General features: G+C 42.3%; 1 long non-coding RNA gene across 1 annotated transcript; it reads right to left on the reverse strand.

The window, feature by feature from the left end:
- Positions 1 to 675: 675 nt before the first annotated feature.
- LOC311605003 lies at positions 676 to 25520 on the reverse strand. The gene is made up of 3 exons (XR_014781770.1): positions 25423 to 25520; positions 23645 to 23810; positions 676 to 1163 (listed from the first exon to the last, which is right to left on the reverse strand). It is a non-coding gene; the product is annotated as an uncharacterized lncRNA (long non-coding RNA).
- Positions 25521 to 26232: the final 712 nt, after the last annotated feature.

The raw sequence follows: 26232 nt of genomic DNA on the forward strand, positions 1-26232 counted from the left end.
GCCACAGACTTCATGCTATGCTGGCTTAAAATTTCCTCCATGAAAGGAATTAGAGCATTACTTTTAAACTTAGCCTCAGGCAAGTTCTGAGGACATGGGTAGAAAGCAGCAAAATTCTTTGCCAAAATATCAAAGGATGGCCTCTAGCATGGTGGCTAATAAAGCCCGTGCTCCTGTCTGAAGCCGCTCTGTGTGTATTAACGTTGCTTGCCTTACTTGAAGCTCTGCTGTCAACGGCTCAGCGGACAGCAAAGCAGCAGCCGGCTGCTTTACAGAAGCTTTAAGGAAGGCCCTGCCAGTGACTGAGGCTCAGATTTGTCTCACCCTCCACTCTCAGCTACAGTGACTTATTACATGCCGGTCAGCGTAAAAGAAGGAACTATTGCTGAACCCCTTGGAACAGCTCAAACACAGCTGCCGTATAATATACAGAGAATACAAGTGGGATAATTTTTCTTTCTGCATGTCTTGCAGTTGATGGAAACTTAACATTTGAAGAAACCGTTATAACTAACACTATTAGTAAAAATAATATACGTTCTTCAAATAATACCTTACTTGATTCTCTAACAGGCCCGTCAGTTATGTACGCTACTTGTTTATTTTTGTCTTGTCATCTTTTAACACTTTTCATGACTATAGTGCCCACACATTATTAGGTGCGTAGTAGGGATGGGGACACGGCTCAATCAGTAAAGGGGTGCTGCACTGTCATGGGGGCTTGATTTTGGATTCCCAGAACCCAAAATGTGAGGACTCCACCTATCTGCAAAACTCCTAATATGCCAGATTTAATACGTGATCTCTCTGGACCTTAAGAGAAAAAGAGTACCTAGGAATGTCATCAGACTGATTCTGTACCCCTCTGGTCCAGTGGAAAGCAGTCATTTAGTTAGATGCTTTGAGTTGTAAGAAAGTACCTAATAGGCTCTGGAAGGAAAGCAGACACATGCCAGGTGTCAGTGACTTGGCGACATCTTAGTCCCGGCTCCTTCGACATCTTAACCATGACGTATTGAGCGTGAGTGTCCTCCTCAAGTGGCAGCGAGACAGTTGTAGCTACCATGTGCCAAGAGTCCAAAGGGAGCAGAGAGGAAATCCTCACCGAGTCCCCATTGCAAAAGCTTCCATTTATCTGCTAGCACCAGGATGCGAGCCCATTCCTGAGTAAGTAACGAAGGGGAAAAATTGAATTCCCATTTTAGGCGTATGCAGCCTTTTACCTTGCAACATGGTTTGGGTTGTCCCTTACGAAGTTTGTACCTGAGAACCATCTGCAAAGGGATTTCATACACACACACGCACGCATGCACGCACGCACGCACGCACGCACAGACACAATCTCATAGTATTGTAAGTGTGTTTACGATTTTGTGTTGGGCTGCATTCATAGTGGGTCACGTATTAGACATGCCTGCAAATGAAGTGGCATTTATAATTGGGTTTGGGTCACTGCCTGAGTCACAGTCAGTCCCTGTAAGGCAAGAAAATGAATTATTCAGAGATGTGTCTTCATTAAAAAGACTTACCTCAAGGTGTGCCACTGGGAATGTACCTATTTTTTTAATTGGTATCCACACAATTGTTCGCTATGAGATTTCCTCTAAACCCTGTGTCAGACACACCTTACTCCACTCGTGTAACTAAACAGAGCTTCTGAAGTTGTACTGTGGCTCCTCCTCCAGTGAACACTGCAGCACTGCTGCAGTCGTGTGGGATGCTCCAAACTCACTCGCCGAACTCTCCACAATCCGGAGAAGAAAACAGAAGTTCAGGTGTATTTAACGAGGTATAGAAGCAAGAAGACCTTGACCGGTTGATAGCTGGGTGACGGGATTGCATGTGGCAGCTGCACTGTTTCATCTGAAGGCAGATCGTGAGCAGGTTACGGGAAAGACCCTGTGTTCTTTCAGAAGGCACTTAGCAAGACGCAGAGAGGAATGGAATTGGACTATGACAAGATAATAGATTTCTCTGTCAGGGGGAAAAAAAGCGTACGCAGTCATTATTTCAAGGAACAAAGAATGAAAAGAAGACATTTGTTCTGCAAGGTATCTGTAAGAACTGCATTAATCCTTAAGCAAGAGCCATGTGTGAGACTCTGAAATGCCGTCTCTATGTCTCATACAATACTAAACATATATGATCTGCTACTGCGGCAGTTCACACTAACTGCTAGAGAGTGGCCATTTGGAAAGCAGCGAGGTCATATTTTAGAGTAAATAAAACACTTAACAAGAAGAGCACTTGGAAAGCATATAAGCATGAACCTCGCAGAGACATCTTTGTTTTGAAAACACAGACCTTGAAGAACAGCCCACTGGAAAGAGAGCGGAGAAGGAAGTGGACAGTTCACAGGAGACAGCATACAGATGCCTGCAACTGTATCCAATCCCGGGAATGGGCAAATGCAAAGCAGAAACACACAACAGTTACTTCCAAGATACAGTGCTGTGACAGGAAGGCAGCAGCCCCTACATCAGTATGACCGGCCAGTTTTGTGTGGCAGGTTGTTAACATGCCGCCCAAGAACTCCTGATATCCCTGCGTCTGAGTCCTTTCTTGGCAGAGGTGGTTCACGGAAGAGAAGTGATTTAATGCACGGACCCACCTGAAGGTCAAGGCTCCTGCTTCTTACTTTGCCACTCTTTCTGCTGGATGGTGACAAGTTAAAGTAGTTAGCTTATGGCACACGCAGATACGATGTAAGGGGTTGACTTGCTCCCTGCAGGAAGTAGAATTCCTTCCTGTACTTAAAAGGCACACATCTTTAGGAGGAATCAAAGGAGCAAATCTTAGAAAATAGGTAAGAGAAAAATTGAAGGTGGGGTCTGATATTTCATAAGTCACCCCTCATGGGAAGCCTGCTATCACTGTACACATGGTATTTACTTTTGCAAAGATAACTATCATACAAGGATTGAATGGGGTCAGATATCTTTGTGCACTTGGCTTACCAGGCAGACCAACCTAAGTTGTCCCTTAGTGTCTAGATGCACATGATTCAGGAAGATTGCTACCAGGTTCCCTCTGATCATTTTTCTTTGATTTGATAACCTTTCTTGATGCATTTTTAAAAAAAAAATAATTTCCCCTTTGGGTGCTGCTTTTCTAAATATCCGTGTTATAATCGCTGCCAGAGCTCACTGACTGTGGATGACAGAAAGGACCTTAAAGAAGATTATGCATAGCTCTGATCTAGCCCAGGGCTCACAAATCAAAGTTTCCTCTGTAGACAAGACACAGCGAAATTGAAAGTAACTACACTTTATATGGAAATTAACTGCTTCTAGGATGCACAATAGCTAAGCATATATCAAACCAAAGACAATGAACATATGAGATATTTCCACATTTGCACTGCTCCCCTCCCTCATATATGTATATATTTCTCGGTGTGTTTCTATTACATTAAAAACTTAAGCTTACTCTTTAAGCACTTTCTTGGGTATAGTTGAAATAATTGAGACATTTTCCTTTTAAAATGATATTTCAGCGAGAAATTAAAAATAAGTAGTGCTTCTTGAAGCACTGGTTTGAACACGTTGTGTTTTGAGTGCCTTTTGTGGAGGTAATCCTTTTTTTCAAATTTAAGGTTTTTGAGACATGGTCTCACTCTGTAGCTCAAGCAGGTCTCCTTGTGAGATGTCAATCTTCCTGCCTCCGTCTCTCAAGTGCTGGGATTGTAGGCACGAGCCACCGTGCACAGTCCTCTTCAGTCCTACGGTTATCCTCTCTCTTTACTCAGGCTTAGAAGATGCTTCCATGTTCCGTGCAATTATCCGTACCATGGCTCCATGCCTTTACACAGGGTTTGACTACTCAGTGCTGAGCACCGGATCCCTGGATCTGTGCTCTGTATTTACTTCCTTCCTTAGATGGGTCCCCAGGTTGTGGCCACATTCAGGAACTTCTTTATTTTGATTTTGAGAGTATCAACAAAGAATGACTGAAAACACCCGAGGGACCCACAAGGACTTCAGGGAGGGGCGTTGGTGGGGTGAATTTATGTTTGAAGAGCAGAGCCGGGGCAGAGCCTTAATGCTTCAGCATGCATCTGACTTAAGCATTCCTTTGTTTAATTCATTAGATGTGATTTTTTTCATTGTTTGAGAAAGAATATGAATCTTTAAATTCATACGATTTTCCTCCTTGTCCTTGACTACGTATTTAGACAGGCCACCATTTACTTTTGTCTCTCCTCCCATTCTTACTCTCTCCCCTTGCCGTCTGACCGTGAAGTGTGTATCAGTCTGAGAGATATACAGAACTGCTTTGTGCAGGCCTCCTCTCAAGCTCGGGATTAACTGTGCTCTAACTCTTTCCATTTCTTTTCCCACTCAACACTGCTTTAAACTCCATGCCTCTTTGCTCACACTCCCAATGCAAGCCTCCTCCACATCTCACCTAATGATTTCCCACAGCAAGAGGTATCCTGGGCTGCCTTCAATGTCCTGCTTTGCCAACAGTCCTCCAGTAAACAGCTTCACACATGCTTATTTCCTGGCCGGTGGCTTTCACAACCTGTTTCACAGGGTCTGCTGGGTCTATGCATTCCTAATTTTCTAAATATTACCAAGTTCCTACCAATACACGTTTCTGACGTAATGACTGGGTGTTTCCATTTCTCCACATCTCTAACAATACTGGATACTTGGCCAATGTAGGCTGTCAATATAGGTCATGGTTTTCAGTCTCTGTGTGCCAGTCAAGGTAGACTAGATGCTTCTAGATGGTCCAGTTCTGTGTGTGTAGTGGTGGGAAGTGTCACCTGGAATATAGTGTTTCCTGTTTGCTTTCAATAGGGACAGCGAGTGGGGAAGTTTCCTGTCAATAGGGTTTGTCCAGAATGTACAACCAACACTTTTCATTCTCCCTTTAAGTCTCCCTGACTCAATTCTTCTTTGTGATTGATTGGCGATCATTCTGTTTTATGACTTTCATTTGTTGTTGATAAAGTGATGATAATAAATCTGTCACGTTGGAAGGTTCGACTCACAGACTAAGATGCTCCAGCTTTGGTCCACATCAGGCACTTTAATGTCCTCACCTTCACATCTCTAACTTCCCTGGCTGCACCAGGCCCCTGTGATTTCCCAGGTAGACAAGATGTTTTAAATCTGCTGCCTCCCTTGTTTCTGGGACAGAGAATCCCTCCTGCGTCACTGGGCTCTGCTTCCCAGCTGCCCCTCCTGGAACCTCCTATTTGATTAAAGCGGTGACTTGATAGACATCACTCTCTGCCAGTCCAGCTGGCCCCTCGTGGGTCCCCTTCTCTCTCTTTTGTGACACTCTCTACCCTTTCTTGTTCTTGGTCAGAGTTTTGTCACCTCCTACAGGGCTGTCTCCCATTTAATAAAATAAAACCACGTCATTTGACACTTTATTCCCAGAACCTGGGACAGCACATCCAACTACTAATACCTAGCAAACGGTTTCCAAATGAGTGAGTTAATGAGCTCCTTATTTTCTAGAGTGACAAGCAAGGGTCTGGAGAGATTGAGATCATGTTCCTGAATGTCACACTGCAGGAATGGAAGCTTTAGAAGCCCACTGTCCTGCTTGCTATGCTTCCCTGAATACTGGGGACTGAATGGCCTCTGTTTGTCCTAAGTGCTTTCTTTCTTCAGTGTAAAAAAGTAGAGAAAATTAGAAAGTCATCTCTTTAATTCCAGAGAACATTGTACCATGCAGTGCTGTGAATGTGGGTTCTAAAGCTTTATTTTGCACTTCCCTCCCTAAAATGTTGACTAGATGGAGCAGGACTGTGAGTTTGTGAATATGAATTACATGAAGAAACCCATTATGGAACCTCAAGCTAGAAACAGATGTTTCTCAAATCAAAGATTATATGTATCGATTTTCTAAAGCCAATAGAAATGACTGTCTTTTTATTTTACTCTTTTTCCTTCCCTTTCTTGACTATCAGATACAACAATCAAAGTCATTATTTCTATCAAGAACCTTTGCCAAAGCTTCTACAATGCTGAACACACTATTATGAAAGTGTGTCCTTCTCAGTTTCAACAGGCCTTGAAGTGTTTTTTGTAGAAATTCTCCATCTACTTCAGTCCTCTCCTTGACCTTGAGAGAGCATCAGAGTTCCTACTACTGCTGAAGAGGAGAGAAACCGTTTCTTTACTTTTCTATCCTCCCCCAGAGCAGCTCTACTGTGGCTGATGATCATATGGCCATTAGCTCCAGGCATTTTTCTTGACACTTTGGAACTAGGACAGACACATTTCAGGGGGTGTGCAGACATGCACTAGGCTTCAGCAGCCAAACCCAGCGACTGTTCTATCATTTGCTACTGGTGCCTTGTCAGTTTGCACAGGTCTGTGCAAGGGCTGTAGTTCCCCACAAGCCCAAGAATGGAGTTCATTATATTGGCAGGGATAATCATTATCTATGGAAATTGAGGATGCTCATATGCACAGAGGAGCTATCTTCCTGGCTGTGCAAATCTGGCAATGCAAGTGGAGACTTCTGATCTTCAGCTAGTATCCTGTCATTAGGAACACATTTTCCCACCAGTCAAGGACGACATGCAGGCTGGGAGAATTAATGTTCATAACCATCAGAGAATCATAATGTTTGTTCACATCAGAAGCCGACTAGGAAATTATTTATGATATAATTCATGTCATGTATGTCAGTTTAAAAATAAAGCAATGGTCTTTCTAACAATAGTTTGGAAGCTTGCTGGGAAGGGCCAAAGGCTGAAGAAGCAGAAACTAGGGACAGTAGTGGGACATACAGCCAGTTATTTTGTTTCTAACCATTTGGGATAGTTTCATGTCAGCTTAACACAAGCTAGAATCATTTTGGAAAAGGGACTCTTAGCTGAGAAAACACCCAACCACATTGGCCTGTGGGCAAGCCTGTGGGCATTCACCAGATAGGCTTGTGGGCAAGCCTGTGGGCATTCACCAGATCGGCCTGTGGGCAAGCCTGTGGGCATTCACCAGATCAGCCTGTGGGCAAGCCTGTGGGCATTCACCAGATTGGTCTGTGGGCAAGGCAGTGGGCATTCACCAGATCGGCCTGTGGGCAAGCCTGTGGGCATTCTTTTGAATCATGATTGATGTGGGAGGGCCCAGGACACTGTAGGAGGTACAAGCCATGGGCAGGAGGTACTGGCAACGTAAGAAAGGCTGAGCAAGCTATGGGGAGCAAGCCAGTGAACAGCATTCCTCCATGGTCTCTGTATCAGTTCCTGAATCCAGGTTCCTGCTCTGAGTTCCTGTCCTGACTTCCTTCAGCGGTGGACTGTGGTTTGGAACTGTAAGCTTGAAATAAACCCTCCCCTCTCCAAGGTGCTTTTGGTCATGGTGTTTTATCACAGAAGTAGAAGCCCTGACTAAGACTGAAATTCTTGTACTGTGGAGGTCCTGGCCGTGTTCTGGGGAAGATAGAGGAAAGGACTTTATAATTTGGGGATGAGAGGCACCATTGGTACTCAGAGCTCCATGAGTCATTGTGGGAACTTTGAGGATCGTGCTGAGGGAATGTAGATAAAGGAGGCACATGTTGTGAAATTCCAGTGGAAAGTCAAGCATCCCTTACAAGGACACTATCAGAGATGTTGATGTTTTGAACAGGCCAGTGGCAGAGGCACACAACTTCAGTCCCAGCCCTTGGGAGGCAGAGGCAGGTAGATCTCTGAGTTTGAAGCCAGCCTGGTCTACAGAGCAAGTTCCAGCTCAGCCAGGGTTACACAGAGAAATCTTTCCTCAGAAAACATAAACAACAAGTAACAACAACCCACCAAAAACAAAACAAACAAACAAACAAAAAACAACAACTCTGTTTTACCAGGACAATCGGTGCTGATCAGCAAGGACTAAGAAACTCAGTTTGATTAATAAGAGACCAGCATCATTAAGGCAAATTCTTCTGGGAAGTGTTTCCTCAGGCTCAGGCTCAGCACACAAAAAGCTGTGGGCCAGATAGGGCCAAGGATGTACCTCATGCTGGCAGCTGGTAATGTGTAAGAAGTCTCCCTGGTGATACTTGTCTTAAAGGCATGAAGGGGTGATGAGAGCAATTGAGGAGACTTGGTCCATGAGAGGCCAGGAGAGGACATCCGTGAAGGGGCATGCAGCCTTTGTTGTACTGGAAGGCCCAGTATTGAAGAGGTCACGGAGAGAGGAAAAGCAAGCACCATTTGGCAAGGTTGGAGTTCTTGAAGAGAGCCCAAGAGAGGCTACTGGTGAAGGCGCAGCCCGGTTGCCCTGGAGATCCCTGTATTATGGGATGGTCACGAAGGACAGCAGCAGACATGGAGTGGAGCTGGCCTAAGCCTGCAAGACAAGCTAGGCAGAGGTAAAAAGAATGAGACTGTCCAAGCCCTTCAGAGCTCAGAAGACCACCAGTGAATGCCAGACATTGGACATTGGGTTATTTACACTGTTGGAGTTTGGTTTTCTTGGTTCAGACTGACTGTGCTCTGGGTTTTCCTTTGGAGTAATAAAGTATTTAACTTATTTTCAATTTTATAGGAATGGACAATTAAGAGGCTTTGGAATTTTAGAGATACTTTGGATAATTCCAGGGAGAATTTGGATACTTTATTTTGCTTTTCAGGTTTTAATTAAAATAGAATCAAATCACCTCCCACCCCCTTTACTCTCATTAGCCCCTCCCAGATACCTCCCTCACACCTTCTCCATGCCCCCACTCGCAAGTTGATAGCCTCTTTTCCTATAATTTTATTGTACACACATACTATGTGTGTACACATGCGTGCACACACACACACACACACACACACACACACACACACACACAAGCTACTGAGTCCATTTTTGCTGTTTGTGTGTATATGGTTTCAAGATTGACCGCTCTTCGTTGGACAACCAGCATGGGCTCATCCCCAGGAAAAGTTAATTCTCCTCCCAGAAGTTACTAGTTGCTTGCAGGACTTTGTTTAGACACGGGATCTTGAAATTTTACCTCTTCATGTTAATATATCCATTAACACTGCTTTTCTCCCCAGTCTTGTATTGGGAGCCATTTCTAGTAGAGAACGTTTCACTGCGGACTCCCTGGTAGTCGGGCTCTGACAATCTTCCCACCCTCCTCTTCTGTAATAGTTTAGCTACACTGGATGTTTTAGGAAGACTTTGGGTTTTGAAATATATTTTTGACATTTTAAAGAGACTGAACTTTTAAGATGTTGAAAATTTGAAGACTGTTGTACTTTTAAAAGTTATATCATGTTCATATTGTGACATTAATATGAGATCTTAGGGATGAATAATAGAGTAAGCCAAAAAAGGAGTTATTATCCTGGATAGCTGTTGGGTTTTTTATTTGTTTGTTTTCTGGTTTTTTGTTTTTCAGTTTGACACAAACTAGAGTCATTTGGGAAGAGGGATTTTCAATTGAGAAAGTGCTTCCACCAGATAGGCCTGGCCTGTGGGAAGATTCATGTGAGAAGGCTCAACTCAATGTGGGCGGTGCCATCCCTGAACAGGCGGTCCTGGGTGCTATGAGAAAACAGGCTGAGCCAACCTAGGGAGCAAGGCAGCAAACAGCACCCCTCCATGGCCTCTGCATCAGCTCCTGCCTCCAGGTTCCTGCCTGAGTTACTGCCCCAGCTTCTTTTGATGATGGACTGTGATGTAGGGTGGTAAGCTTGAAATAAACTCTTTCTTCCCCAAGTTGCTTTTGGCCACAATGTTTTCTCACAGCAATAGAGATCTAAAATGGGACACTAGCTCTTGGTGAAAGAGGTCAAAGCAGGCCACCTGGGAATGACGATCATAGAAGCAAGGCATTTCCAGGAGCAAGGCGCTGTGTTCCTCCATTGTGAAGCAACCGTCATGACTGCCACAAGGCAGAGACACAGCCTGGAATCAAACCTTTAAACATGTTATTGTATAGTGTTATTTAAATAGTGATATGGTTTATAGATAGCACGTCTATGAACTGATTTATATGAACTAATTAGATAGTTGGAACTATAGAAATAACATATTAAAAATAGGTTCTCTCAACCCAAATGTAGAATAATTCAAGAAATATAGTAAGGCTCATTTTGGAAAGGCACTATTTGTAAAGTTTTAGGCTTATTTATGGGAGAAGTTATCTCTGTCTAAATAAAATATTAAGAGCTATTCAAAATTAACAAAATATTTTCTCAATTCTAGGAAAAGATGCTTTGTTCATGAAAATATGTGGCTACCATTTGCTAAGCATGATCAGCGTAATTGTTAATTTATTTTATAATTTCCTTTCTGTCGTTCAGGGTCTGTGTCTTACAAAGGAAAGAAATGATGGCAAAAGTGTTTCTTATCTAACCAGGTATTTGTTTCTTCTGCTTAATTGTAGTTTGTGTCAATAAATCTAATATTTGGCCATATTGTTTATCTGAATATAGCCAGTTTTCCTGAAAGTAAACTGATACATGCATGCATGTACATGTACATGTTTATAATGAAGTATATAGACGATAAAGATACATGCCCAAAACTTCAACACAAATTTAAAGGGAATTACTTATTTCCAGTTTCTTTCATTCTTGAATCTAGATCACATAAAAGTAAATCTTAGGTCATTTAATGATGCTGGCATCATAAAATGGCCGTTCTAAATTGGAACACATTTTTACAGAGGAAGTTCATTTTCTTTTTTTCTTGGCTAAGGAAAAAGAGGCAGATCTGGTGTCTTAAGCACAGATCCCTCGTCAGATAAGACAGGTTTTGAAAGGACATTTTGTGCAGAGGCCCATAGACTTTGGACAGCACACCACACTGAAATCAGCACCACACTCTCTCTCTCGCTGTCCTTTTTAGTCCTTAAAGAGAAGAACTTCAGCGGTCTCTGGGTAATCTCTCCCTTGAGAAGAGGAAGTAAGAGTGTACTGTGCAGAAAGTAGCTGAGCCGCTTCCCCACGGCAGCCCATGTACAGTGAGTGGAGGGCTGCTGGGTTCTGGTGTCCTAATCAGGACTGATACTCTCAGCACACAGGACACAACAGAGTTGGTTCCTCAGATCTCCAGCAGGGAGCTAAGAAAGCAGACATTCTGCCCCCAGTTTTACCATGAGCCGTTTGCAATCTTTCAGTCTCAAGTCTGCCAGAATGTTCTACTTTTTATTTCTCCTCCTCCTTGGATGATGACTGAGGGCCCCAGGTGCCAAGCTGCGGAACATAATTGTCTAGCGATGGTGACATCTGGCTCATTGGCAAGCATCTTCCAGAGTTTTTTCCCAGTGAACAAATGATAGTTTAGAGCTGAGCGATAATAGAGCTTTGGCTCCTAACATGCCTCGCCAGGTTTATTCCAAATTCATAAGCTTATGCGAAGCATAAACCATGAACCAATGACTACCACTTTGCAAGCTAGCCTTTAGAAAATCTTGTTGCCCTAATTAACCTGGAATTAATTGTACCACTAATTGAAACAACAACAACAACAACAACAACAACAACAACAACAACAACAACAACTTTATCCTCTATTTCCAAGGATGCAAAAGTAAGGACTTAAAACAATTCTTTACTAACTAAGACAATATCAACATCTACAACAGTTAAGTGCAAATTCAAATTCAAATTCCCCAGAGAGAAAATTTACAAAATTACAAAAGAATTGTGAATTTGCATCTAGCTCTTCTTTTACTTGAGCATTTTTGCATTTCCTATCTAAAAGACAACATGTCTACTAATCATTACCCATGTCTTTTTCACATGCACATTTATAGTATTACACATATATACAATAAACTACCTACAGCAAGAAGAACCAGCAATCAGGAAAAAGATATTTCCTTCAAGGCTGCCAAGTACAAATAGCCAAAATGCTATGAATGGATCCATGTCTTGATCTAAAATTACCACAATCTGAAGAAAACTAATGAGTGTTTATAAAAGAGAAGAAGTGGTAATTTCTTCGGCTGCAGAAGGTTGACCCAGTCTGTCATACTTAAAGAAGCAAAACTCTATTACAAAGTTCAACATTGATATTGTCTAGTGGCTGAAATGATATGATAAATTACATAAAATTTGATCATATTATGAGACATTATTTGCCCACAAATAATTTTTAAAAGTTAAATCCCGAGAGTTAAAGCACACGATGTCACAGTGCTTGTCATTAATTCATCTGTACACACGCAATTATCTAAACCTTGGCAAGTACATATTGCACTTGATCCGGAGAGCCCAGAGAGAAAATGGGATGGTTAGAAAGGTCAATAATTATCATTAACATTTTAGACCTTGTAGGTTAAACTATACTGCATCAAGAATAAGTTTTGACCTTAAAACCAAGCCCACACCTAAACTGATGTGTGGTTGTAAGCAGAATCTGCTCTTCCTCCTTGAGGGCTAAGCAAGCTTCACAGGAAGTAGTCCAGGGTGAAAGGAAAGAGCAGGCCAGAGATGGCAAGGGAGGAAGGAACAACGAGGCAAACAGCCTTGGTCAGGGGGCTGGTGAGGAAGACCGTCACTGAACAACGCTGCAGGAGAAGGATGTCCAACCCGCCCACTCGCTGGAAACAATGGAGAAGAGAGACATTTAAAGGGATTGCAATGAGGCCACTCTTGTCAGAAAATGCCAAGAAGGATGAGGAAGCAGCACTTCGGATGGTGGTAGTGACTCTTGGGTAGCATGGCCCAGCCCCTCAGAGCTTCTGGGTGACCTGGAGTCCTTTGTCCAGCAGCTCTTCTGCTTGGTGACTTTTTCTCTTGCATTCGTTGCACGCCCTGGGCGTCTAGATTCCCTGGGCATAGCTACGTTTCCATTGCCCCTTCTCTGGCCCTTGGCCCTCCTTTGGCCCCTGGTCCACTACTTCTCTCCTCTCCTCTCCAATTTTGCTCATGTGGCCATCACACAGTCTTAAAATGGCAGATGTCTCAGTGGAGACAGGCCCACACTCCCTCCTTACACGGGAGTCTAGAGCGCCTTAGCTGGTGTCCCACTGACCCCAAGCTTACTAGTTTGACAAATAATTATCTCCCCATCACACCCGGCTCTCATCTCACGTTCCTTCACTCTTCCGTCTGTCTGCCCTATCACAGCCACCAGGCTCAAAATGATTGATTGTTTCGGATTCCTCCCAAAACTGTCAAATCAATTCTTCCTTTGCATTGACTGTCATTGCCACCACTCTGTCAAAGATTTTACGATAACAGCATTCATATTGTTCTCTGTGATTCCGGCTTCTCCCCAGAGTGAATGGTACACTGGTGGACTAAATACTGAGCATCCTACTTATGAAAGTAGCACTAACTTCCAATCAATAGCAACTGTTTACCTGGTGCCTGAAATTACATATGTGTGTGTGTGTGTGTGTGTGTGTGTGTGTGTCAAAAACACTAAAATGGATGAAGTAGCAATGTTTTCAAATGGTGGTGGTGACAATGAGGTCAACGGGAATGAAGCAACAGAATAAAAAGCCTTTAAGTTTTTAAAGGGATCTTTAAAATATATATAATTCTACAATATAATTCGTTATTCTCCATGCCAAAAATGAATGAATAAAAATTTGTTTTAAAGACACATTTTCCAATTAAGGATTCTGAGTACCAAATCTACTAATTGTATAGATACAGAGGAGGATCATCATTTATTTATAGAAAATAAACGTAGCAAAAAACAATTGTAAAGTAGTAAAAATGTTAACGCTGACATTTGTTAAATAATGGGATATAATGATAGGATATTCTAATTGCTTATAGATTCTACTTCCTTGAACATTTTGAAAAATATGATTATTTATTGATGAAATAAAAATTAGATTCAGGACTCCTCAAATTGTGCTAATAACGACTTTGTTCATTCTGACCCACTTACATGAGTCTATGGTGTTTCCTCTGCCTGCCATCCCGGCATCCCCGTCTGCCAGGATTTCTGTGTAGGAGCTGGTAGCAAATGTTTCTGTTTTCTTTGCTTACTGGTAACCAGAAAAGGATACGGACAGTGCTCAAAGGGAAGTTCATATCTTTAAGAGTCTGCCTCAATATCCTAGGCTGTTGCTTCAGATAGTTTTTTTTTTTGAATAGTTCATTATTGAGATTATACTTGTGCTTTCGGTAAGCGCCTGAGCTCTACATCAAAGGCAAACTGCTGACGGCACAAGTGTAAGCTGAGTGCTCATCACACAGCAAGGGGAAGGCATCCAAGCTGGTGGAGGAAGCAGCCTGTTAGCAGGTTCCTGGGTAGACAAACTGATTATGGCCTTGCCTTTTGCCAAACAGCCTATCTGGTTCCTCTCACGTTCTAACTCTCAGAAGCCTCCTCTTGCGACAGAAGGGGTTTTGTGGAGAAAGCTTGATGGGCTTGTCATCAGGCAGTGGCCGGCGTCTGGCTCTACTCTATCAGGTGCAGGGCATTTGGCAAATCAAACTTCTGAGCCTCGGTTTCCTCACTTAAGGACAGAAATGATAACAGGTCCCCAGCTCTCACAGTTTAAAAATTGTCAGGTCACGACAAAGAGCACAATGGCTAAAATCTAAAATGCCCTAAATTTCTGTGTATTAACTAATTACATTTAGAAAGAGGTTAATAGAATCAAAAGTTAGAATTTTTATTTTTAAAAGTTTATTCTTGCTACGTACGTGTGTGTGTGTGTGTGTGTGTGTGTGTGTGTGTGTGTGTGTGTGTGTATAAATGTGTATCACTTATGTACAAACCTATGGAAGCCAGAAAAAGGTGTTGGATCGCCAGGTTCTGGGAATCAAACTCAGGCCCTCTGGAAGAAGAGCAAATACAGTTACCTGCTGAGCTACCTCACCTGCCCAGAAGTTAGCATTTGTAGTCAAACATGTGGCTCTAGCCAGCTCTGAGAGGTAATACATAAAGAGCAAGTATGTTCACAGCTGTATCAAGCATTTGTTTAATTTCACCCCGAATGAGGATCATTTTTAATGTGAGTATCATTTACACATGTAATGTGCTTTGAATTCTACTTGAAAACTAATTTTGAATGTGGGGCATCTTCTCTACAGAAACAAGTTTTGGGGCTGAAGGGCTGTCTCAGATGCAAGGGTATGTTCTGTTCTTGTTGAGGACCCGGGGTTGATTCCCAGCAACCACACAGCTCCCAACTGCCTTTAACACCTTTAACATATATGCTCATGTACACACACATACATGAGTTAAAAAAAAAGAAAAAGAAAAACTAATGCTATCAACAGTGGCTGTTTCAAAATGTAACTGCAGAGACTGCTGGAAGGTAACTAAGATGTTAAGCTTTGGCATTCTGTGGGATGCGCATTCTGTGGGATGCTAACTGCTCTATGACATCCCTGTGCAAAGGACCAGGGGTCCCCGGAAGAAGACTCGGAGGCTCGGATGACAGCTGCATTCTCTCCCTGTATCCATCCACTACATGGTCACAAGAAAGCGCTGCTGCTTGAGAATCTCTGCTCAACCACTCACCTCTTTTTTAAAATATATTTTTAGTATCTTTCTTTTTTTACATATGCATTTTTATTATTACACATAAATAAAATAAACTACATACAGCAAAAAGAGCCACAAAATAATTAGAAATTATGTAAATGTTACATTCATAGTGTTTTGGCTATTTGTATTTGGCTACCGTGAAAAAAACATCTTTCCTATCTTGGTGAATCTAAAACTCTGAATGTAAATCAGTATCTATCATATCTCATCTCTATCAACTTAAAACATTTATCTAGACCTAAAAACCTCTTAGCCTCTAAACAACTAAGCTAATTCTCATCAGAGACTTGAGAAGGAATAAAACTTAATTATCTGAGTAAACCAGAAGTGCAAGTTAGCAGCTTCCAAAATGAAAAAAAATGACAGAGACAGTTTGCTACCTCAATAGTCACCCAAAACTCTCTATAACATTGGAGCATCATCTTCAGCTTTCTGGCCCAATATCTGACAGACATATTTGCAAGGCAGGAACTACTGAGGACTTGCTTACCCTGTCTTGGCAGAGTTTGGCCATCAACTCTGCCTGCATCCAAGCTTGCCCCTTTTTAAAGGCAGAATTCTGTCTATGACAGAAAAGAGGACAATGTTCCCAGTGGCTGGTTTGCCACATTTGAAGCTATCTCCAAAAGGAGATTCTTTGATGCTTATCATGTTCTCTAAGGTAGGCTGAGCGTTGCGGGAAGTTAACCTGTCTTGTTGTCAAAGAATTTTTAAAATAATAAAAACCATCTTTAAATTCCATACTCTTCAGATCTCTGAGGTTTTTGAAGACCTTCTCTAATTATTTTACTACCTCCCTCTAACCCAGCTTGTGTCAGCTTGTGTCAGCTTGTGTCAGCTTGTGCCAGCTTATGTCAGCATGTACCAGCATACAGTTGAGAGCTCCTTTCCATTTAACCTACACAGTCATCAGCTGCCCATATTTGGGTTCTTCATCTATAGTGCAGGAAAAAAAAACATTGGGACTACACTGAATTTTGGTGGGCTTTTCTCCGTTATTATTCTCCAAGCAATACAAAACAACTACTGCCATTGCATTAGGTGGTATATGGAATCTCAAGATGGGAGACTGTGTGGAGTATGCGTAAACACAATACCATTTCACGCAGGGAGTCTGTGCACTTTAGGGTCCTGGGACAATTGTCTGGGATGTTTCCTGTAAGTGCTGAGCAATGGCCAGGCCTTGGGTTGGGTTGCAGTGTACCCTTGAACATGGATCATGAGGAAGAGGAAAACTTGCCATGGGACTCGCCTCTGCCTCTTGTGCCGATGGTCACTCTCTTGTTTCATAGAAGATGCAGCTGCCTAGGAAATGTATCTCTGCTGTGGTTCCAAGACACTCCAGGTTCTTGGGGAAGGTGTAATAGAAAGCCCTGGGAAGGCACTAGAAAACATCTCTTCATAAACATCAGGATAGGAGGCCTTGCTCTCGTGTAGAGTGAACAAACACATGAATTAAAGTTTCTGGTGGAAATGTGTGAATTAGAAGTACCTGACTAAGAGTCTTTCATTGCAAATTTAGGAATGAGTTGGTTTCTGTTAGAACAATCAAATGAAAGAGCCATTTGTTGGTCTAAGTTATCTTCATTCAGTGCAAAGGCACCATTTTGTTGACTACAGTCAGGTAAGATGAAGTCCCATGGCATAGTCAATGCAGTTGTCTCCAAAGACAACTCTGTGTGAGTCTTATGATCTTGAGTAAACAGAGACAGAGAAGGGTCTCTGAAGAGTCTGTGTGGTTAGGAGTGGCTGGATCAATATTTTGAGCTTGAATTTAATTCTAGCAATAGGCAAGTGGAACAAGCTTTATGTCTCCTGAAGGAAAGATAAACATGTTTTTTTGTTTAGATCACAAGTAGGGGATGAGAAAAAGGCTTGTGAGAGAACAGGTGATGCTTATCACCTTAGAACTCAAACCACTGTGTGCGGGAGATTGGTTGTTAACCAGCTGAAAAATATCCTTGAACAAATTCTGAGAGGAGGTTTAAATGTGAGCCAAAAACAAGAGGTGGGGCCTTTGGAGACTTGGGATAGTTTTGGCTGTTCATCGCTCCGCTTCGAGACGCTCCTAGAGAGAACCGCTCGAGGGAAGGCTTTGGGACTCTGACTGAGATTCCAGGTTCTGGTTGCTCCCGGTTCCAGGAGAAGAAATCCTGCTGATTACACCAGGGGATTACACCTGGTATCCTTATAGTTTCATTATTGTATTCTTTAATCTTCTTTTCCTATTGCTTAGGTTAGTCAGATTATAAGTGAGGTGCTTTCGCTTATAATAAAATATATTTGTTAGGAAAATTGAGCCTACAATCTCCATGTTCTAAAGTGGTTACTTAGCAGCCCTCTGCAGTTGTATAGTTTGTGTCCTGAGGCTCTCCCTGGTTGTTAGTAACACTGAAATACAGTAAGTACCTTTGCTAAAGGATGGGGTGGGGGAGGGGGAGATATTCCTTGAAATTTGTGTTACAGTGCTGTGTACACTAGCTACCACCCTGTTATTACTAGGTGCCATATTTATCCACCACTAGCCAGGAGAAATACAATTGCAGGTTGGTAGGGAATATTCTAAGTGAATAAGTACAACCAATCTATTTATCAGTCTTTGTCTATTCTACATACAATTGGCATTTTAAATTTCTTTACAGGACAATGTGAATATGAGTGCTGGTTGAGTATTAAGACTCTTGGATCATCTTAGTCAGACCTACTAATGGCAGTGGAAAGGGATCCAGCGAGCTCTGAGCGCATCTCAAGTGCTTTTCACAGCCCAGAACACACTTCATCTTATTTAGCCTCATAGCTCTGGGAGGATGGCTATTTCTACATCTGATGCGTGAGTTGGGGAGGTGGATGACTAATAGCGTTTACCAGGAGATTTCCTGCTAGATTCCAGCCATGAGTCTAGCCCCATAAGCCCAGGCTTTGCTATATGCAAATGTCAAAGGGAAGCAGAGTTAATGGGAAGGAGACATCGCCACAGCTGCTGTGTAAACTCAGTCCACCGAATACAGGTATGCTGTAACCTATAAAGGTTGATTCATTTTGAGTGCAATGTCTCAGGGAGATTTCTCAGAAGCCTGTTGCCACCTTCCGTGTTCCACACGCTCCTTCATCATGACACTTGCCACATGTGGCCACCAAGGGTTTGTTTCTGATGATTAGTGTGCCTTCAATAGAGCTGAAGTATCCAGGCAAGGAATCCTGTGTGTTTGATACCAGAGGGGAGACCCAATGTTTGCTGAATAAAACACAGCAAGTGAAGTCAATGGATCACTGAGCCAAAGAAATTAAAGTACTGATTTTAGAACTTTGCACAAAGATGTCAGTGAGTTACATACATGTGACTAAAGGAAAACCAAGAAATGGGAAACCGAAATGTCGAATTCAAAAGAACTTCTATCAAACCAGTGATTTGCCTCGGTTTAACTAATTGTCCACACAGGTTTCTGTGTGCAGGTGTGCCTCCATGTGTGCGTATGTGTGTATACATGTGTGTGTGTGGTGTGCGCATACGCACTACATGTGTGTGGGTACCCTTGGAGGCTAGAGGGAGGCTTCATCTCCTCAAGCTGAAGTTAAAGGCAATCGTGACCTGCTCAACATGGTGCCAGGATGTGAACTGGGGTCTTCCGAGAGAGGAGCAAGCCCTCCTAACCACTGAGCCACCTTTGCAGAACTGCACTCATTCAGTTGAGTGACTACGGCACAACAGCCTGTTTAAGAACTGTACACCTCGCATAACTATGCCGTGCTAACGCGAAAGGCTTTCGAGCGTGCTGCTGTGGGTCAGGCCTCGCTGCTTCCTCCCCTTCCGACCTCCCATCTTGCTGCTCATTGCCTCTCTCCTCCACTTCTTCCCCTTCACTTAGCCACTTTTCCATCCTTCTAGCGCTCTTCTTGGCTGTCTTTTCCTTCCAGCCATTCATCCTGCCATCCATGCTGTCCGTCCACCAGCCGAGTAATTCCCATTTCCCTCTTCCGTCGTTAAGGGCCAGTTGATTGTTGATAAGCAGCGGGTATGTATAAAAGCCGCCCAGGTGATCAAGCCTGCGTTTTAACGTGGCATTTCAGGAAAGTTAGAGAACTAGTCTATCGCTTGTTACGGACCTACCAGCCACCTAGTTAACCTATCAAAATTGCAGTTCAGAACAAGAAATAACAGCTGTACTAATTGGCCTCTATTAATCACACTTTCTGTTTACCCTTCGTACTAGTAGTATAAATTATGGAAACTGTCATTTCAGCTCCTGATGGTACATGAAATCCACCCCGCCTGTCACGACGAGAGCCTTTTATTATTAATCTTACAGATTCTATCTGCAGCTGCAGTGTCCAGGAAGCTTGCTGGTTTCCATTTCTAAGTTCCTGGACAGAAGCGATTCCTTCCCTTTGTATTGTGCTTTATAGTTTCCCAGTCGCTTTTTTTTTTTTTAAAGCCTACCATTCTCAGTTGTCAATGAATAGCTTGCTTCGTGCTTTGCATCTGTTTTGCCGCAGTCCTCCTTAGACCCAGGTAAGCCTTCCTCCCCTGGGAGGTGGCCGGTGCTGTTTTCATTAACTTCCCCCGGTGTTTGTTTGGATATTCAGATGATGATGAAGTGGATGCCGTTCTCATTATTCTTGCCTCGGGATGTGGTAGATCACCATCTGCGGATGCCGTGTAAGTGATCATCTTGGCGCTGACCCATGTACCACCTTTGTAGTCACGGGTATTCCATCTGAGAGGTGCCATCTGGTTTTCACTCAAGTCAGTGGAAGAGTGGGGGTGTGGGCTTCACCGCAGAGACACGTGTACAGGGAAAACAGAACCCTGAACATCATTTTCTCTCCCACTAGAGACAAAGCATCAGCTGTTGTGTTCTTTTTATCAAATTCCCTCCTACCTCGCACCTTCATTGATACAGCTCTGTTTCACAAGACATCTTATAGAGCCCTCTGGCTGCTACCGCGGAGCCAGTCTGAGCCTGGCAATGAGGACAAGAAAGCAGTGCGCCAGCTGTGGCACTAAATCTCATGTGACCGTAGCCCAGTGCATTGACCACAACTGCTAGGTTTCCAGATGCAGAGCTTTTCTAAGTTACTGTCTTTATTTGTCGCAGGTCTTTGCCACAAGTCTTTTCGAAACAGTGCAAAGAACTCCATCACGTTTAGGTGCATTTGTTTTTTAATATCTTTTCATTCTTAGCAATTTGGGAGAGGTGATTTTTTTTTTCAAAATTGTGCATCATTTACCTATAAGTGCAACAATGTGTGTTTCCTCAGATCAAGGCACTCAAACATAACTATCTAGTTCAGAAGGCGAAACATTGCTACAATACTATAATCTTATATAATTTAGGACTTGAAACCAGTGGTTCTCAAGCTGTGGGTTGCAGCCCCTGTGGGGAAGTCAAACACGCCTGCAAATGATGCTTAAGATCATCCGAAGGCACATGCATTTACGCTATGTAACAAAATCACAGTTATGAAGTAGCAGCAAAAATAATTTTATGGTTTGGAGTCACCACACCATACGGAGCTAAACCAAAGGATTTGGCACTAGGAAGGTAGAGAACAAGTACTTCAAACCATCAGAGAAGCTTCTTTTTTGCAGTAGATGGCAATCAATATGGCGGCCAACTACTGGTCAAGATGCAGACTAAGAGACTACAGACCGCTTAGCCCTAAATAGGGCCCGTATTTCACACTCTCTCCTGCCAAGGCTGAGGAATCATCTAGAAAGAGGGGATGGAACGACTAAGAAAAGAGCCAGAAAAGGTGGTCGGTGGCTATAGCAAAACTCTTTTTCAGAGACAACGGGCGGTTACGCGCAAACCCAGTGATTATGATGTCATCACGCACAGTACTTGTAGAAGCCAAGCCAGACAAAAATGTCATCACGCAGGGGCAGGTAGGCATGAAGCCCCATCTCTAGCTGAGCAGCTATTGGCAGCAGGAGCTGCTGAGAGAGAGTCAGTTTTGTCTAATAACGCAGCTCTTGGCAGGTCAATGACTCTCCTGTGAGTGACAGCGCAACCCTGAGTATGTAGGCAGCACAGAGTAGACCTGATATTTTGGGGGTCTTTTTAAAAAAAAAAAAAGAGGATACACAGTTGGGTAAGTAGAAAAGGGGTGTGTGGATCTAGGAGGAGTCAGATAACAGGGGTGAATATGATAAAAACCAAACTATGTAATTCTAAAAAAAAATTAATAAAAATATTTTTAAATGATGCTGAAGTTACAAAATTTTGCCACCCTGTTTTTGTCCTTAATTAGACCGGTTAAAAACTCTTTAAAAACAGCTTATCTTCTTATGAGGTCTATTCAATGGAAACAATGATTTTATTTATTTTAATAACTTGTTTCTGAAAATTTATTCACTTTATATCCCAATTGTAGCCCCCTCCCTCGTCTCCTCCTGGTTCTGCCCCCCTTTCCCCTTCCCCTCCCCCCTCCCCTAGTCCTTAGAATAGATGCTACTTCCGGTATCTGTTCTATTTGCCCTTCTGAATAAGAATTAAGCATTATTTATTGGTTTTTCTAGACAAAGTTTCTCTGTTTAGCCTTAGCTATCCTGGAATCGCTTTGTAGCTCAAACTGGTCTTGAACTCACAGAGCTCAGCCTGCCTCTGCCTCTGCCTCTCCAAGTGCTGGGATTACAAGTGAGCATCATTACATGCCTGGAAACAAAAATTTTTGAGTGTTCACCTTAGACTGGCTTCCAGCATAAAATAAACAAAACAGAAAGAGAAACACTGGTTACTTGCTATATCTCTGGCTCTTTTCTTTGTCCTACCTAATGCATCACAGATTTGAACACACACTCCACTCTCTCCTTTTATCTTGAGCCTTAGGCGTCCAGTGCCGAGTAGTACTAGAGTGCAAATCTTCCTTTTTTTTTTTTTTTTTTTACTTTGTTCTCCTATTTTTATTGCCAGCTACTACTTAAGCAAGATGGCTTTGTCTTCAAAATTGCTTCTTCTTAAGAAAGTCACCGCTCTTACGTCGATCGATCAGACTCCCAAATGCTAGGGTTTCAGGTGAGCAACACGCACTCTAAACTTTTCATTATTGATTTTGTTTCTGTAGGGCTTTGAAAGATAATGTGTAGAAATGAGCATAACCTAAAAAAAAAAAAAAGCATATTTTCTCGGGCTCAGTAGATATCTTTTCTATTAGGCTTATCAGTTACAAAGAGGGGAGCTAGACGTTTGCAAACGCCGCTGGGCGGTGCACGCCGCGCCTGTTTCCCCAGCACTACTTCCTTGTGACGTCTCGTTATTTGATGCATTCAGTTTTATGTCTCTTTCCACCATTAGTGTGTTCCTTGCTCACTAATTTATCCAAAGGTCGTGAAACCACAAAGCATAATGATTCAGCCCAAATGTTATCTCTTATGTTTGTTTACCGCTTATAATAGCTAGGCTCTTATTTGTAAAGGACATTTTCCTCTAAGATCCATTTTTTTTTAAAACGGTGAAACATTGAGATAAAACACCCCAATTGGCAGAGTAATTAGTTGGTCAACTGGTTTTTTATCACATAAATTACTTTTCTGTCAAGTGACAACAAATGTAATTTGAACTAAGATTAATTACATAATAATTATGCTTAACATAATTGGTTAAATAGAGGAATTTCTTATGAAATGGTATATTTTTAATTTATACAAAATAAGACCAGATGGTGAAGAGCTAGTTTTAATTAAATTAGGTTTTATAATTATAGATGATTAATTTTAGATTTGACTGAGATTAGAAAGAATGTATTAAGGGAATTACTTTTGAGTTCTTCAACAGGATGATAACATATTATGATACTTACAAGCTCTGATACCTGGGATCAAATTAATAATCTCCTAATTCCACTTTCCCAAATAAAGGGGTTACTAAGGAGAACGACAGATGACTTTCTTTGGAGATATTGAGGATCCAGCCGAACCCTATGTGTATAAGAGCCAGTTGTTTTCCTTAGAGAGATGGGGAAGTGAGAGCCTTGAACGGTTTTTAATGAAGATGCTTCTAATTCTCAAATGTGGTGAGTAAGCCATTGTCATGACACATACTATGTATCAGAACACAAAAATTCTTTTGGAAGTTACATCAGGATCCCACAAAACCAAATGTCGTACAGGCCAGCTTTTCCTTCACTGTCTTACTGCCCAGGAGATATTTTCATGCGGCTTGTCATATAAACCGTGGGGGCGGGAGTCTGAGAACTGCTTCTAATCACAGCAGCCATGAGTCACTCACCTGTGAAGGAGTCTGAGCAGTCACAGGGGACCTGCCTTACACTCAGCAGGGGTCATTTGTCACTGCTGCATAGACGGCTTTCAGTGTGTCTTTCTCCTTCTTTACTCAGCCGCTGGACGTTCACAGCTTGCATAGCTTTGCGTCGCTGACCCATCTCGTTAGGAATCTGCTGGCAGAGGAGGACATGAAAAGGAAGCTCAGTGGTTGTAGCCTGACTCTCTCCAGATGGTTTGAGCAGGATTTCTCTGCTGTTTCTACTGCTTCCTCTAATAGGCTCACAAAGCGGAGATCTAGCCCAAAACTGACGCCATGATTAAGTGGTCATTATCTTCAAATGGCCCAAACCGGGACAACAATGGCAGAGACAGGGCTTTCAGAAAAAACGTGAGCCTGTGTGTGAGGAGATGCGGGCTGGGGCGCATGATTTGGGAAGACCCTCATTATGGAGGACGGGGAAAAGACCCTGACCCACTGACCACAGAACTCATCTTAGTTGTGGCCATAATTTAGCTTCAAGACTGTACTAGTAGTGTGTTACCATTTCTGTCTCTGTCTGTCTGTCTCTGTCTCTGTCTCTCTGTCTCTCTGTCTCTCTGTCTCTCTGTCTCTCTGTCTCTCTCTGTCTCTCTCTCTCTCTCTTTGTGTGTGTGTGTGTGTGTGTGTGTGTGTGTGTGTGTGTGTGTGTGAGTTAGAGAGAAACGGGGGAGTGGGGTGTGGGGGGAGGAGTTAGAAATGCTGACAGTCTGTACCAGCTCTGACACTCTTGGCCTTTTACCCTTAGGAAGAAAACAAGGAAATGCCAAAGGTGGAAAATGAAGGAAATGATGGACAATAAAGGAAAATGGCAATGTTGTTAAAGAGTAGGAGAAACGCCTTTAGGGGCTGTTTGGGGTCACTAGAAACGCGTGGGTGGATGTGCACCTTTGACATCTGAATGCGAGGCAGCCGTATACCGGTCCCAGGAATCTGGAGCACACTGCCCAAGTTTCCCGGATATTTGCTCTAGACAAGCTGCCCAGTTCATCTTTAGCAACAGCGCATATTTAAACTTCCAGGCTATTTCATGCAGTCTTCAGGAACAGCAAGGAGGCCAGAGCTGTAATGAACAGGGTAGCGTATTGCCAGGGACAGTTCAGACAATTTAAAAACCAGCGAAATGAATAAAAGGTACATCAAAGTGTGCCTCTTTTTTTTTTTTTCAAAATCTGGAGGACCGGAAGTTGCATAACCCCTAGCCCAGAGGCTGTGAAAAGACAGTGCTAAGTGACAGACTTCATTTGCAAGTTTATGATAACCTCTAGGTGCCTGTTACAGACCTTGAGAAAGCCTTCTTAAATTGCGTTGCCACTGGAGGTTTCTTGGAGAAGCTCTCAGGCTGGGGCTCAGGCAGATGGCTGGCCTGGTCCTTGCTGCAGCTCCAGGTCCCCTTTGTATCACTCGCACTCAGAGAAGCTCATATTCTCCATTAGGCAGCTCTTAATTCAGACCTGAATCTTCACCTGCCTCTTTGTGTGCTGAGAGCTATGCTCTCCCCAGGCCAATTTTTCAGCCACATCAGCTATGTAAATCAGCACATCTTCTTGGATTGATTTTCTTTGTGAGCCAGGAGCCATTTGCGGTATTTCTGCCTGGGAGTGTAATTTGAGCTGTTTCCATTGTGGAGCTCCACAGTTGCTGTTTTAATTTCCATACAGTAGGTACCCTTTCTCTTTTGCACCCCATATCTCAGTCTGTTCCTAAAGGGAATTGATTCTGCATTTGATAATGGCCTTACTTACAGAACAGCCTGGTGTGCCTAGATGCGGGCTGCAGTAAGTCTGAGCTGTGTGTGCAGTGTGACAGTTCTCAGCATTTCCAAGAGAGACACAGTGCTCTAACGCAGGAACGCAATTACCTGTCTGGTAAAGGCAGAAGACAGTGACCACTGCCTTTTCTAATAAAAACTTAAATATTTACACATAATGTGATAGCGCATGGCAAGTGATGCATAACCCGAAAATGAAAAACAACGACAAAAAAGAAACCCACATATGAACTAAAAATGGTAGAATTCATAACATTTTATTCTTTTTAACATACTGAAAACTGTGTATCAGTTAAAAAGATTAAAAAAGGTTTTTTGTTATAGAAATATAAAAATGTTTCTTCTATAAATATTCTCAAAATCCTAAATAAAATATAATTACAATATTATATTTGTTAGAATTATGCAACAGCCTTTTCTCTTACCCATAAATTACATGTTGGGGAAAATTGTACAAGGATATGTTTTTAGACATTGGTCTACATAGTTTTATTTGCTTAATAATAGTTCAAAAGTAAACACCTTACAATACTTATATTAATTTATCTACATTACAATTAATAAATTAGTTTATACTTTGAACATCTTTTATCATATTTGCTTATTCCATGTTTGAAAACAGAAAGATTAAAAATGTCATTTGTTGGAAAATAAACTTATCAAGTGTTAAAGCTAATTACAAACTTTAATAGATTTACTCAATTATTAAAAATAATCTAACCTTTAAGTATTTCATAAAATCAATGGAATATTCAAGATGAGAAATTTCAAATAAAAGTGTTAT

Source organism: Acomys minous (assembly GCF_964271855.1).
Source record: "Acomys minous genome assembly, chromosome: 1".
NCBI lineage: Eukaryota > Metazoa > Chordata > Mammalia > Rodentia > Muridae > Acomys > Acomys minous.